We start from the raw sequence: 15,316 nt of genomic DNA, 5'->3' as shown, positions 1-15,316 counted from the left end.
CACCAAATCCTCATCAATTCACAACGATTTTCACACAGAATAACCAAAAACTCAGAATCAAATCAAGAACACGAAGGAACAATCACAAACCCTAAAAGTTCCAAAATGCAAATTCAAAGCTGAATGCGAAGAATTCATGATGATTCTCAGTGATTCATCAAAGAATCATCATCATCGAATCATCACCTCTGCAATTCGAGTGCGAATTCACCGTTGTTAACGTTGAACTCAAGCACGATCACAGAGGATTTGAAGAAGAGGAAGAAGAGGAGAAGAAGATTTGAAGTGAACCAGAGAAGAAGAGGGACAAACAACGAAGCACTTACCAGAATGATCAAAGGTTCTTTTGAAGATCTTCGTCCGAATCTCCATTCAAATCCAGGTAAACTCATAAAACCCTCTCGTTTTCGTTCTAAATCTTCATCGAAGGTTCGTGGTGGAAAATAAACGGTGAATCGAAGTGGAAACTTCGAAAAGATTTGAAAAGGTTTGAAACGAAACTCTAAAATGTAAATCCGTGAAGATTCACCGTTTATTTTTCAAATCAGAGTTCAAATCCATGATCCGTGTAGAAGATAGGTTAGATTAGGGTTTAGTTTCAAGAAGATCCGAAGAAAACTTGAAACCCTAGGAACCGTAGGTTTAAACTCCGATCTACTTCGTTTCCATCACAACTTCACAAAAGTAATCATAGATTCGTAAACTGGAGAGGAAGACGAACGTTTTTGTGTATTTAGTTTGAAAAAAGAGCATCAGATCGTCGGAGAAGATGAAGATTCCGATGAATCTTCATCCTTCACCGCCGTCTTCCGCCGTCCTCTCCAGTTTCCGGCGAAGAGAGTGTTTCAGAGAGAAGATGAGAGAAGGGGAGAGTTAGAGAGAGAAACAAAGGTTGCAAATGAGACTGGACCGGCTTGTTACGTTTATAAAGGGGCTTTAACCGGACCGGTTCATTTGAACCAGTCTGGTTCACCCCTAAACCTGTGTCTCCACCGTCTGATTTAGGGTTAGATTGACCTGGATCAATCCAACGCCCCTGATGCGTTTGGATGATCCAAGATCCATGTTCCTTTGGGCCTGGGCTTTGTGTTACTGCTTTTTTCATTTCTTGTGGATTTCTTTGCTATTTGCGTGCAGTCTTGTGATTTTTACACCTCCAACATGCCTAAGAAACTTGTGAAAAATCCTATAAAATTTTGTATATGTTTCTTGAAATTTTTGTGATGACTTTATGCAGTGTGTTTACTGGAAATTTTGATAAAAAATAATATCACATTTTCTTGCATTGTTTCTTGATTTTATGTGGAAAAAATCTCTAAAAAATTGCTCAATTCCATTCTATGTTCTTGATGATTGTTTGATATACATGTTATATGATTCTATGAATCTTTAGCTACTGTTTGTACATAATTTTGATGCTTGTGTGTGAATCTTGATTAGTTGCTTGGTTTACAAGTTACATTTGTGAATAAATAATGCAAATATGCCTAAGTTTACTTTGTAAATGTCAAGTTCATCATGATTGCCTTAATTCTCATTTTAAGACCTGATTCTAAGCCTTTGAAGAATATATTAGAATGTGAGAATTTTAGGCAATAGGATTCTTGCATTTTGTGAGTAAATTTTAGTTATATTTTTGCACTTTTTGGCTTGATTTTGTGAAGTTTTCTATGCTTTTGTCTTGATATTGTGCTTGCTTTATTTTCTTTGATATTACCCTATGCTACTAACATCTTCTTGTTTCATGTTTCATACACCATGAGCATATTCTCCATCACACTTTCCCATCTCATTTCTTTACATTTCTTTTGCTTTTAATTCATTTATGTGGGATTAAGTTCTCACAAGGAAGTAGTGTGTATGTAGGTGAAGGATGTAATATGGACTATGGACTCTAATGATGTACACCGACACAAGCACCGACATACGCACACACATCACATAGATATCTTTAGATGTATGGCTAGGATATGCATGTTTAGATGTATGTTTAGGATTGCATGTTTAGATGAATGCTTAGGATTTACACTTAGAAAAATCAATTCTCCAAAAGAACTTGAATAACATCATTCAAATCATTTTCTAAATAAACTTTGGGATCAAAATCCCATTGATTTTCTCTTTTATTTACTTAATCAAATTTCAATGAAAATTAATCATACTTGACTTCCTCTTTCAAAATAACTAATCAAACCTCACCTTTTCTTAAAATCTCATGCCTTTAAGGCCTCTTGATGAGTCATAGATTAGTCTATTTTAGTGCTTTATTTAGTTTAGTTTTAAATAAGATTTGATTTAATTATGTTGCAATTTATTTCCTTTTAGAATATTTTACTTTAAATTGTCTTTTATTTTATTTTAGGAATGAATATATGGTGGAAGGTGTCTTGGAGCAAAAGAAAGAGGACTGGAGCAAATACAGCACAAGAATACGAAGATACGGGACAAAAATATGTTCCCACCAAGTCAGAAGCTTGGCACGGCCAGTGCCAACATGTGGCACGGCCGTGCCACCTCCAGAAGCCACTTTTGCTGCTTTTTCTTCAAGGCCAAGTTACCCTGTTGCAGCTTTACTGTTTTACCCTTTTAGTTGCTTAGTTTCTAAGTCGATTGTAAAGCTATAAATAGAGTAGCTCTCCACCATGAACAATCATCCTTTACTTTGTTTATTTCAATTACTATTTTAATTAAAGTCTTTATTTTCCTTTCTACTTTCTTCGCAATTTACTTTACCGTTATTTTCTCTCTTCTTCCCCCATGTCTACGATGAACATGAGTGAGTAGACTTCTTAGTCTTAGGATTATTGGGGAGTCTAATGACTCAATCCTAAACAAAACATGTCTAAACCCTAATTTCTATGTAACCCTAATTTCTAATCTAGATTCACCGTCTTAACGTGGATTAACAATTATCAAACTGTGGAAGCGAAAGCGGAGGGTTTCATAATCGTTAATCCATCATCCCAAACATCAATTCATAAAGCGAGAGCGGAGTCTTGATGTTGGAACAAGTGAATCTAGACAATAGTTGCAAAACAGTGAAATAGTCTTTGCAACTATTGAGACAAAGAGTAGTTTCAATCCTCTATGCATCTTCTAGTAATCATGTCAGTGAAATAGGCTTTGTTGCTAGAAGTAAACTCTCACCGGACTTTCATCGGAAAGGTGAGGGGCTAAGGGAAACCGGTCTTTAGAAATTAGTGTGTAAACCATGAAGTTAGAAGTTTAGGTTTTGTCTAGTGAAGGATTAGTTATTAAGATGAACCAATGATCCTAAGGCCCCTTTATTATTATTGTTTTACCTTCAGCAATCAAACCCTTTCTAATCAACTTTCTCTCCTCTAATCATTCATTAAAAGTTAATTAAATTGACCAACTCCCTAGCGGAACGATACTCTACTTACTACTATTACTTCGATAGGCCGTGCGCTTGCGGTTTGGCTCTATCAAGTTTTTGGCGCCGTTGCCGGGGAGTTAACTAATTTAATTAGCTTTTTCTTAGTGATTAGAATTCTCTTCTTCTTTCTCTTTTTTTTCTTTTTATTTTTATTTTTAACTTTTTATTTTTCTGTCATTACTAACTTCTTGGGTTCTCATTTTTTTATGCGAAAAACCAGAAATCGAGTTGTAGTAATCAACGAGATCGAAAGGTATTTGCATAGATGAAGGAGAGACGCACAAAACAACACCGCCATGGCCAATCGCACTCTCAAAGAGTATGCAACGCCGTCTACGGCTGAGCCACAAGCTGTTATAGTGTACCCAACGGTTGAGGATGACAACTTTGAAATTAAGCCTGCCCTACTTAACTTGGTGCAGCAAAACCAATTCTCGGGATCCCCCACTGAGGATCCCAATCTTCACATCTCTGTTTTCCTACGAATTAGTGGAACCATGAAGGAGAACCAAGAAGCCGTAAGACTTCATCTCTTTCCCTTTTCCTTAAGGGATAGAGCTAGCGCTTGGTTCCATTCCCTCGAAGTTGGTTCCATTACTTCATGGGATCAGATGAGGCAAGCATTCCTTGCCCGTTTCTTTCCACCATCTAAAACCGCTAAACTTAGAGACCAAATCACGCGGTTCAATCAAAAAGATGGGGAATCTCTCTATGAGGCGTGGGAGCGTTTCAAAGAAATGCTAAGACTTTGTCCCCACCATGGCCTAGAGAAGTGGCTTATAGTCCACACTTTTTATAATGGCTTGTCTTATACCACTAAGATGTCTGTTGATGCAGCTGCAGGTGGAGCACTTATGAACAAAAACTACACGGAGGCGTATGCCCTAATTGAAGACATGGCTCAAAATCATTACAAATGGACCGACGAGAGAGCCATCTCTAGTTCTTCATCCTCCAAAAAGGAGGCAGGTATACACGAAGTCTCTAACTATGATCACCTTGCTTCTAAAATTGATACACTAACTGAAAAACTTGAAAAATTCAATGTTAGTGCTATCAATTCTGCTTCTACTCCTTCTTGTGAAATATGTGGTATAACTGGTCATGCTGGTGTTGATTGCCAACTAGGTAGTGCTACTAACGGTGTTGAGCAAATGAACTATGCTCAATACAACCAAGGGATGAGACAAAATCAAAATTTTTATAAAAATCAAAATCCCTATGGACAACAAGTAGCACCACCCGGTTATGCAAACAACCAAAGATTCACTCAAAAATCCAATTTGGAAATTTTGTTGGAAAACTCTATTGCCAACCAAAACAAACAACTTCAAGAACTCAAAAACCAAACTGGATTTCTGAATGATTCTCTTTCCAAGCTCAATACCAAGGTTGATTCTATTGCTACTCACTCTAAAATGCTTGAAACTCAAATCGCTCAAATAGCCCAACAAGTGGCTACATCTTCCCAAACACCGGGAGTCTTTCCTGGTCAAACCGAAGCCAACCCCAAAGCCCAAGTTAATGTCATATCTTTTAGGGGTAGTAAGTTAGGCGAAACTTTTGCTAAGGTTAAAAACATTGGGAAAGAGAATGTCAAGCCCTTAGGTGATAAAGTTGTGATAGAAGAAGCTAAACCACTTGAAGAAAACAAAACTCCATCCCCCTTGAATCCCGAAAAGCTTAAATTAGAGAGTAAATTTGAAAAATTTGTTAACATACTTAGGAAGATTTGCATTAAACTTCCCTTTGCTGAAGCTTTGTCTAGGATGCCTCTATATGCCAAGTTTTTAAAGGAAATTTTTTCAAAGAAAAGGGCTATAGAGCATAATGAGACAATAGCCTTGGCTAAGGAAACTAGTGCAATCATCCAAGAAGCACCCCCTAAGCTTAGAGATCCAGGTAGCTTTGCCATACCATGTGAAATTGGGAATGAAACCATAAACAAAGCCTTATGTGACTTAGGAGCTAGTGTTAGTTTGCTGCCTTTGTCTCTTCTTAAAAGGATAGGGATAGGAGAGTTGAAACCTACCGAGATGGAATTAAAAATTGCTGATCGTTCTACCATGAAACTTGTAGGATTTGTCGAGGACATACCTGTTAAGATAGAAGGGATATACATCCCAACTGATTTTGTAGTCGTTGACATTGAAGAGGACGATGACGTCCCCATAATCCTAGGTAGACCTTTCCTTGCAACTGCAGGAGCTCTCATTGATGTTAAACTTGGTAGGATAGTCTTTCAAGTGAGTGATAAGATGGTAGGATTCGAGTTGGAAAACGTTATGAAAGGTCCCGCTCTTTACTCCTGTTGCATGCTTAACGATCACGTTGTGAAAGAAAGTTTTATAGCGTCATCTACACAATATGATATCTTTGATCCATTCTAAGGACTCTTTCTAACCGTCAAGCTAATGACATTAAAAGAGTGCTTCGTGGGAGGCAACCCACGCATTTAATCGCTTTTGTTTTGTTTTTCTCTGTTTTAAGTTGTTTTGTAGGTAATTGTCCAAGTGTGATTCGAAAAAAATCAAGAAATTGAAAAATTCTGAAGCCCCCAGGACCAGAAAGGTGGCACGGCCCGTGCTAGGTATGGCACGACCGTGCCAAGTTTTTAAAGAAAAACATGATGTTGAAGTCAGAAAGATGGCACGGCCCGTGCCAATAGGTGGCACGGCCGTGCCCGACCTCTTGTGCCTATATACATAAATTTTTCTCTTCTTCTTCCTCATTCTCAAACCACAAACCTCTCTCATCTTTCAAACTTCTCTCTAAACCTCCATAACTTTCAAACCTTCAAACCACCATATCTCCCTCAATTCTTAACCAAATCACTCCATTCTTTCACCAATCAAACACAAACTTAACCCAAAACAAACACCACCAATCAAAAACATCTTTCATCCATCCAAACCCACAATTCACCAAAACCCTAATCCTTCAAAACCTAACCCAAACACCACAAAACCTTAACCAATCACCATATCCAAACCAACAAAACTTCCTTAAACATCAACCCCAACCCTAAACCAATCCTTTCCACCAAAAAATTTTCCCAAACCCTAAACCTTCAAAACCAATTCTACCAAAGGTCAATGGCTTCAAGAAGAAGTGGTAAGGAACCAGCAAGCTCTCAAGGAGGACCTCTCCCAAAGAAGCAAGCCCAAGTGAAGAATCATGGGATCCAGTTCAAAAACAACAAGCAAAGGGACAGGTATAAAAATCTAATCTCTAAACATTTGCACCCTTCTCGTTATCCTGATCCCAATACTTTAGATATGCTAGAGCTGTTTGATGATGTTTCTAGGTTGATAGGAAAGTTAGGTTGGACTGAATTGCTGAAACCTATGAGGGGTTATGAAAATTTCACTTATGAATTCTTGAGCTCAATAGATTTTACTAAAGATAAGATGAATTTTGATAACCCTAACCATAGAGTTGTTTTCCGGTTAATGAATATTGATTATGATATGTCACTTCAGCACTTTTGTGATGCCTTAGGCTTTGCAAATGAGGGATATATTCATGATCATTGGGATCCCAGCCTTAAACCGGATAACTATGACCCAGCTGCCTTTTGGAAACAAATCACCGGTCTTAACAAATACGTCCCTAGGGCGAACAAAGCTAGCAATATTCACAACCCAGTACTTAGGTACCTTCAGAGGGTAATGGCTTGCACTATTTGGGGTAGAACCGAGCTAGGAAACACTAGAACCGATGAGTTGTTCATGCTATGGGCAATGCTCCACAACCACCCCGTCAATACCTGTTTTTATTTGATTGATCACCTAGACTTTGTCGGTACTAGACCGGCCGGTAGAGGAGACATAGTGGTGGGTGGCATCATTACATATATAGCTAGGTGTTTTGGAGTGGGTGAAGATGAGGGTATCAAACCAATTGAGGGAAACAATAGGCTTAACATAGAGACCCTTATTGCTATGAATTTCATCAAACATCGTCCACCCCTCCATTACCAACTTAAGCTAAATGTGCCAATCATGTTTTTATTGCCTAACCCATCTCGGACTACCACCGAGGTGGAAGAAAATTGGTTGTATGTTAATGATGTGCAGGTTCTTGGTGAGCAAGATGATGATGAGGGAGAAGGTGCTAACTTGCACCATGATGAAGGAGAAGGTGCTAACTTGCACCAAGAGGGGCACCATGGCCATGAAACCGGTGAGCTTCATGAAAATCAAAGATGGACATGGATTCACAATGAAATCGAGAGGATGAGCACCGAGCAACAACGGCAAGGTGTTGAGATCTCCGGCCTTCGCAATGAAGTTCAAAGGGGCAACCGTGTCAATGATGAAAATAATGAGATGCTCCGTCGGATGGTGCAACACCTCCAACTTCAAGGTCCTCCTTACGGACCTCAATAAACAAATGTGAGCTTTCCTCTTCCTCTCTTCCCTTCTTATTCTCCCTATCTCTCTCATTCTTCTACTCATCTTCTCTTTCTTCTTCTTCTACTTCTTCTTCTTCTTCTTCTTTTAATTTCTTTTTCTTTTGAATCATTGAGGACAATGCTTCTCCTAAGTGTGGGGGGGCCTAATAAAGTGTCTAGAGTCGTAGTGTTCCCAAACTCCCTTGAACTTTATTCTTTTGTTTTGTTTTTATAGCAAGAGGCATGACTAAGTAGCTTGTTTTTAATGTAAATATGGCATGAAAATTTTTGTTTTGTCTCTTCTCTAGGTTGCTTCTTGTACATGAAAGTAGTTTCTTGTGTTTCTTATGTTCTTGCTATACCCATATCATGTTTTATTGTGAAATTCTCCAATGAGAAAAGCACCCGGTTGCAATCCTTGAGTAAATGTATGAATAGGTATTTTAAGGAACACGTTCTATCTTTAGTGTTAACTTAGACCCTTTAAAGTCTTAAGAGTAAAAGTAGTATAAGTTTGTGTGGGAAAATTAATCAAATTGTTCTTAATTGTTATATTATTTTTAAATTGTTAATGATAAATGGGGCGGGGGAATGGCACCAACATGTGGGGGAAAGGACAATCCCTAACTTCCTAATTGTGGTGGTGACTCCCTAATTTGAACTTAAGGTGAAACAAATCCATCAATGCTAGGGGGAAAGGACAATTACATCCAAAAAGACTTCCTACGCGGAGATGAAACAAACAATTTTGCAGCACTGCTTAGGGTGATTTTGAATCTAGGGGGAAAGGACAATTACATCCGAGAAGACTTCCTATGAGGATAGATAGCCCCTAAGCATCTGCAGCCCCTTGTGCTTAATTGTTGTATCTAATTTAATTTTTAACTCAAATTCCCATCACTCTTATATGAAATGAAGAAAGGACTTTTCTCGGTTACTTTAGCACTAAGGATAGAACCTATTCCTCATAATATCTGTCTTATACAGGAGCAAGAAAAGGGTTGGACTGCACACACACACTCACTTGAGACTTGATGTTGGGTAGAATAGGTTCATGAGAAGTATTTTAATTGTAATTAGTGTACTTGAGGCAAAGCCTTTCTCTTGAGACATTTGTTCTTAATATTGCCATAATCAAATCTTTTGTTGCTGCTATGTTTGCTGCCTTTTGCTTGAGGACAAGCAAAGATTCAAGTGTGGGGGAGTTTGATGAGTCATAGATTAGTCTATTTTAGTGCTTTATTTAGTTTAGTTTTAAATAAGATTTGATTTAATTATGTTGCAATTTATTTCCTTTTAGAATATTTTACTTTAAATTGTCTTTTATTTTATTTTAGGAATGAATATATGGTGGAAGGTGTCTTGGAGCAAAAGAAAGAGGACTGGAGCAAATACAGCACAAGAATACGAAGATACGGGACAAAAATATGTTCCCACCAAGTCAGAAGCTTGGCACGGCCAGTGCCAACATGTGGCACGGCCGTGCCACCTCCAGAAGCCACTTTTGCTGCTTTTTCTTCAAGGCCAAGTTACCCTGTTGCAGCTTTACTGTTTTACCCTTTTAGTTGCTTAGTTTCTAAGTCGATTGTAAAGCTATAAATAGAGTAGCTCTCCACCATGAACAATCATCCTTTACTTTGTTTATTTCAATTACTATTTTAATTAAAGTCTTTATTTTCCTTTCTACTTTCTTCGCAATTTACTTTACCGTTATTTTCTCTCTTCTTCCCCCATGTCTACGATGAACATGAGTGAGTAGACTTCTTAGTCTTAGGATTATTGGGGAGTCTAATGACTCAATCCTAAACAAAACATGTCTAAACCCTAATTTCTATGTAACCCTAATTTCTAATCTAGATTCACCGTCTTAACGTGGATTAACAATTATCAAACTGTGGAAGCGAAAGCGGAGGGTTTCATAATCGTTAATCCATCATCCCAAACATCAATTCATAAAGCGAGAGCGGAGTCTTGATGTTGGAACAAGTGAATCTAGACAATAGTTGCAAAACAGTGAAATAGTCTTTGCAACTATTGAGACAAAGAGTAGTTTCAATCCTCTATGCATCTTCTAGTAATCATGTCAGTGAAATAGGCTTTGTTGCTAGAAGTAAACTCTCACCGGACTTTCATCGGAAAGGTGAGGGGCTAAGGGAAACCGGTCTTTAGAAATTAGTGTGTAAACCATGAAGTTAGAAGTTTAGGTTTTGTCTAGTGAAGGATTAGTTATTAAGATGAACCAATGATCCTAAGGCCCCTTTATTATTATTGTTTTACCTTCAGCAATCAAACCCTTTCTAATCAACTTTCTCTCCTCTAATCATTCATTAAAAGTTAATTAAATTGACCAACTCCCTAGCGGAACGATACTCTACTTACTACTATTACTTCAATAGGCCGTGCGCTTGCGGTTTGGCTCTATCACCTCTCAATCTCCATTCTTCAAAATTCCAATTTTCAAACTTAAAATCAACCAACAAAAACAAAAACATTTTTGGAAGAGAACTACGGTGGATTTGATCCCTTAAAAGGGTACGTAGGCAAGGAATCAAAATTCCTTCAATTCAAATAAAACAAAATTCAAACACATTCTTCTCCCTCCAATTCTTCACTTAGCAAACTTTAGGTGTAAATATCATTTTCAAAATAGCATTTAAAAATAAAGCGCGCGCGTAGAAAGTAAAGACGGTTCCTATAGGATACTATAGTCGTTATGGGTGCCTAACACCTTCCCGTAACGAAAACAACTCCCGAACCTCGATTCTCAAGGGTTTTGCTTATTTTTCACTTCCCAAGAAAAAATGAGATATCAAAGGTTAAAAGGGTTCAAACGTAATCAATGTTTGACACCCGAAAACCAAGATAAAACAGCTGGCGACTTCACTGGGGACATTTGAGAGTTACGCCTAGTCTTTATTTTTACGCTTGCGCTTGTATTTTTATTTGCTTCTTTTACTTGCTTTCTTATGTGAATAAATGTTTAAATTCTTGCAAACGTGTGGGGGTGAGAATATTAAAGCCCTGCACCCGGGCTGAGTGAACTTAGGATTTAGGGGGGATATAATCAACAATTCAATCCGGGGGTTGCCTCGTGTATTGGATTATGCGATCAATCCCACATAGCTAAGGCATTTTGGGGGTGATGTTGTCGGCGCGTATTTGTCGCGTTTAGGCACTTTACTTCTAATTGTTCTATGACGCTATGAACCGTAGATAACCAAACCCATCCATGGCCATTTTTCTAGGATGTAGTGCGGAGGCTGAACCGAGTGTTGTCTCGAGTTTTAGTCGTCACGCGATACTACACTCAAGTTAGACCTTCTTACGGATAATCATGGAGCGAGTGTTGTCTCGTGGCACCATGATATACGTGAGAGAGGTTGCGACTTGGGAACCTTTTTTAGAACCCAGTTACTATTTCCTAAAGCCCTAGTTTCACCGGACACCGTGTCCACCCTTGACTCCTTGACTTTGAATCTTAACCCTCCATGTTTTCTCCGTACTTGAATGTGATCATGCATACATGCATACATGCATAAACTTTTTCCCATGCATTTATCGAAGGGCTTAGACAAATTGAATTTGTAAACATTGTAGGAATGGGGAAGACTAAGTCCTACAAGTTCATGGAAGTGGATTTGGCTAGTCTGAGAGATTTGGCACTCAAGATTGAGGATCCAACCGGTTTCCGACACCGTTATGGGGATTTACTTACTGTGCTCCGGACTAATGTGGATGAGAAGCTTGTGCACACTCTAGTGCAATTCTATGATCGAGAATATTGGTGCTTCACATTTCCTGACTTTCAGTTGGTACCTACTCTAGAGGCTTACTCTTCTTTGACCGGGTTACCTATAGCCAAGGGAACACCTTTCACGGGTCTTGAGCATCCTCCTATTCCTTAGGTTATTGCCCGTGATCTCCATCTCAAGACCTCCGACGTCTCCAAGGCTCGCATCCGAGGGTTCACTTCGAAGTATCTACTTGAGAAATCCAATCTCAAAACTACTTAACAAGACACTCTTGAGGCTATTCTTGCACTACTCATCTATGAGCTTATTCTCTTTCCGAATCTTGACAACTTTGTGGATATGAATTCCATCATGATTTTCCGCTCCAAGAATCCGGTTCCCTAGCGATGTTTACAATGTATATTTGTGTAAAGTCCTTCGATAACTAAAAAATGAGTCTTTTTACATTTGCATTTGTACATACCATGCATCATATGCATCATCGGTCACAAATGGCTTCCCGTGCTCATTGTCTCCTGGTTCCTCTGCCGCAGTCTGAAAAGTGGTTCGTGCACGATTTGATGTTGTATGCTGAATTACTCCCAACTCTACTTCCTAAAGGACATTGCGTCACCAGGCCAGGCAAGCCTCCGCCTAGTCCATTGCCTCCCAGGTTCCGACAAGATCTCAAATGTGAATTCCATCAGGGCGCTCAAGGCCATGATGTTGAAGGTTGCTATGCTCTGAAATACGTTGTGAAGGATCTAATGGATAGGGGATGGTTGACTTTTGAAAACAGTGTCCCGCACGTCCTTGATAACCCACTTCCGGATCATGGGGCTGTTAACATGATTGAGACTTTTGAAAGAATCTGTGATTTTGATGATGTTGAAATGCCAGGAGTGGCCCCCACTTTAGATGTCCGTAATGTTGTCACTCCTTTGGTGAGGCTACACGTCAAACTCTGCAAAGCTTCTTTGTTTAGTCATGATCATGCTTCTTGTTCAGAATGTGTCCAGAATTCTATGGGCTATTGTACTGTGCTGAGTGACATACAGAGCTTAATGGATAACAAGAACTTGATTGTCAGCGTGTCATACCCTAATTTTGGACCTAAAAATACTTATTCAATTCTTCTTATCTCGCATTTCAAGTCATTTGATTTGTCTCTGATCAATTACATCTTTCTCTGCATTTTATTTCAATGTTATTTGCAAAATCCACATAGAAGGGTATTTTAGTCATTTCCTGCATTCAACTCATTTTAATCCTTGAAAATTGTTTGAGTCTTTTAAATTGGTTTGTATAAGTCTTCATTTCAATCCTATGTCAAAATCCATTTTAAAAAATTGCGTTTGAAGTCATTTTGAGTCAGTTTTGCCCCTAGGGGCATTTTAGTCTTTTCATGTGTCAAAACTCTGTGTAAACTCTTAAAATTGTCTCTGAGTCTTTTAATTTTGTTTGTATAAGTCTTTGCTTCAATTCCTTGTTAAAAAATCATTTTTAAATTGCATTTGCGTCATTTTAGGTCAATTTAGTCCCTAGGGGCATTTTGGTCATTTCACATAAAATCTCTCATCTGCTTCGTTGTTTTTAATCGTCTCGCTTTACGTTTATTTTCAATTTACTTTTTCAATTCAATTTTAGTTTTAATTTTCATTTTGGTCCTTGTACTTTTGTTATTTGCATTTTAATCCCTTTTTAAGTCAAAGTCAAAGTTTGTTACAAGTCAAGTGCCACATGGCATTGTTTCATTGGTCCAAGCATTCCCACATCACCTATAAATAGGTCAAAGTTGGTCAAGGTTCATTCAACTAATCATTTTTTACACAAAAAATTCCCAAAAGTTCCAAAAATCATTTTTTAATTATTTTCTCTCCATTTTTTCTCTCATCTCTAACTAACTCTCATCACCACCCTAACTAACTCCCTCCTCCACCTTCAACCACCACTTTCTTCATCTTCAACCTCTAACAACCACCACAAACCTCCATAACCACCATAAACCACCACCTAACAACCTCCAACCACCACATTCTTCCACCTTCCACCACCAAATTCATCACATAACCACAAAAACCATCACAACACAAAATCAAAAGCATTACCATTGTTCAAAACCGAATTCGAAATAAACAAAACTGAACCAGTTGCACACGCAGACAGGATCAGATTCACCGCAAGCTTCGTCGTCCATTCAAACGGTTCCAAGGCAATCACAGTTCAGGATAATCGGGTATCAACAAAATTGGAACGGTGAAGAAGGAGGAAGCTTCAACCAAATCAGGCAAAGGCATTAACCGCCGTCGTTGGCGTCGAAAACGCCGATAAAGAACGTCATCACGGTTTCCTCCACCGTTCTTTCTTCCGTCCACCGCCGCATTTCAATGCTTCTCACCAAACTGGGATTCACACGTCTCAATTCTTCAAATCGGAAACGAAACAGCAACAAAATCCTCAAGAAATCAACGTGTTGCAATTTTTCAACAAGAGGGAGAAAGAATCCAGATTCGAGTTCAAGGAAGAAGCAGCTGAAACAGATCTCGAAGAAAGGAAGAAGATGAAACTGATTCCCGCAAACTGAACCAGTTCAGCTTCGTGAACCTCACGCGCCACCTCCGATTCAATAGTGGTAACAGCTTTCTACTTTGGTCTTGGTTCATTTGTGTTCTAAATCTTTTTGAATCTTTAAAGCTAGCTTTAAGTTGTGTGTTTCATTTCGTTGAAAATCGATTTGAGAAATGAGTATAGGGGAAGGATTTGAGTAGTTTGCTTCAAAAATTTTCAAAGAAAAAGGAAGAGTGTCATGTTCTGCTTGCTTTCAGAAAAGCAATTTTGGTGAGGTAGAGTAGAACGCGTGTTTTACAAAAGGAGGAAGAAAGGGTCTTGATCCAATTCTTGACCCATAAACCCATGGGTCTAACCGACCCGCCCCCATTCCTTAGGCCCATATATTTGCCTTTTGTGTGGTTTCTTTGCAGTTTTATTGTTTGCCCCCCCAGTGCTGCTGTATGTACCCCCCTGTTTGCCTCAAATTCACAATAAAATCCCTAAAAAATTATCAATGGTTTTCTTGTTAGTTTTAGTTGTTCTTGAGGATTTTTACATGTTAAATTTGAACTGGAAAATATATGGAGGTGTGTCTTGATATCTTTGTTAGCTCAACACTTTTTCTTTTGATTAAATTGTGTAGAAAAACCTCCAAAAAGTGCTCATGTGTTTTTCATACTTTGATAATGATTCTTGATGTCAAATATGCTGGATCTTTTACCTCTGAAATGTATGCAATTTCGTTGATTTTGTGTGGTGAATTTTTGGTATCTTGTGCTTCAAGTAACTTGATTTTTTTTGGTAGAAATAAAGTGGTAAATACACCTAAAATTTTGCTATAATTTCTTGGCATGTTGTTTCCATTTAATTTCCATGTTATGACTGGAGGAAGAGTGCTCTATAAAATTTGCCATAATGTAGGAATCATAGGTCCCACACATGCCATTATTTTGTAGTAAACTTTTAGATATATTTAGCATCCTTTCTTTGATTAATTCTAGTTGCTTGCTTAGAACCTTTTGATTGCTTATAATCTTCATGATATTTCTCTATATTGTGCTACTAACCTTTCATGTTTTGTTCCATAAGCACTTCATAAACATCCCCATCTCATCTCATATTCACCTTTATTTTCTTGCAATTTAATTTTGTACCAAGGCTTAGAATGTAATACTTAGGAGCTTTTGTAATATTTTACTTCATGCAATTTTTAAATTTCTTTCAAGACTATAGAATGTATCT

General features: G+C 38.2%; 1 non-coding gene across 1 annotated transcript; it reads right to left on the bottom strand.

Annotated features, from left to right (window-relative positions):
* Positions 1-4,056: 4,056 nt before the first annotated feature.
* LOC146917336 (small nucleolar RNA R71) lies at positions 4,057-4,163 on the bottom strand. Its single transcript, XR_015017027.1, has one exon. It is a non-coding gene; the product is annotated as a small nucleolar RNA R71 (small nucleolar RNA).
* Positions 4,164-15,316: the final 11,153 nt, after the last annotated feature.

The sequence above is a fragment of the Medicago sativa genome, chromosome 6 (assembly GCF_051527215.1).
Source record: "Medicago sativa cultivar Bolivia chromosome 6, Bolivia_mono, whole genome shotgun sequence".
NCBI lineage: Eukaryota > Viridiplantae > Streptophyta > Magnoliopsida > Fabales > Fabaceae > Medicago > Medicago sativa.
This window is presented reverse-complemented; position numbering and strand designations above follow the sequence as displayed.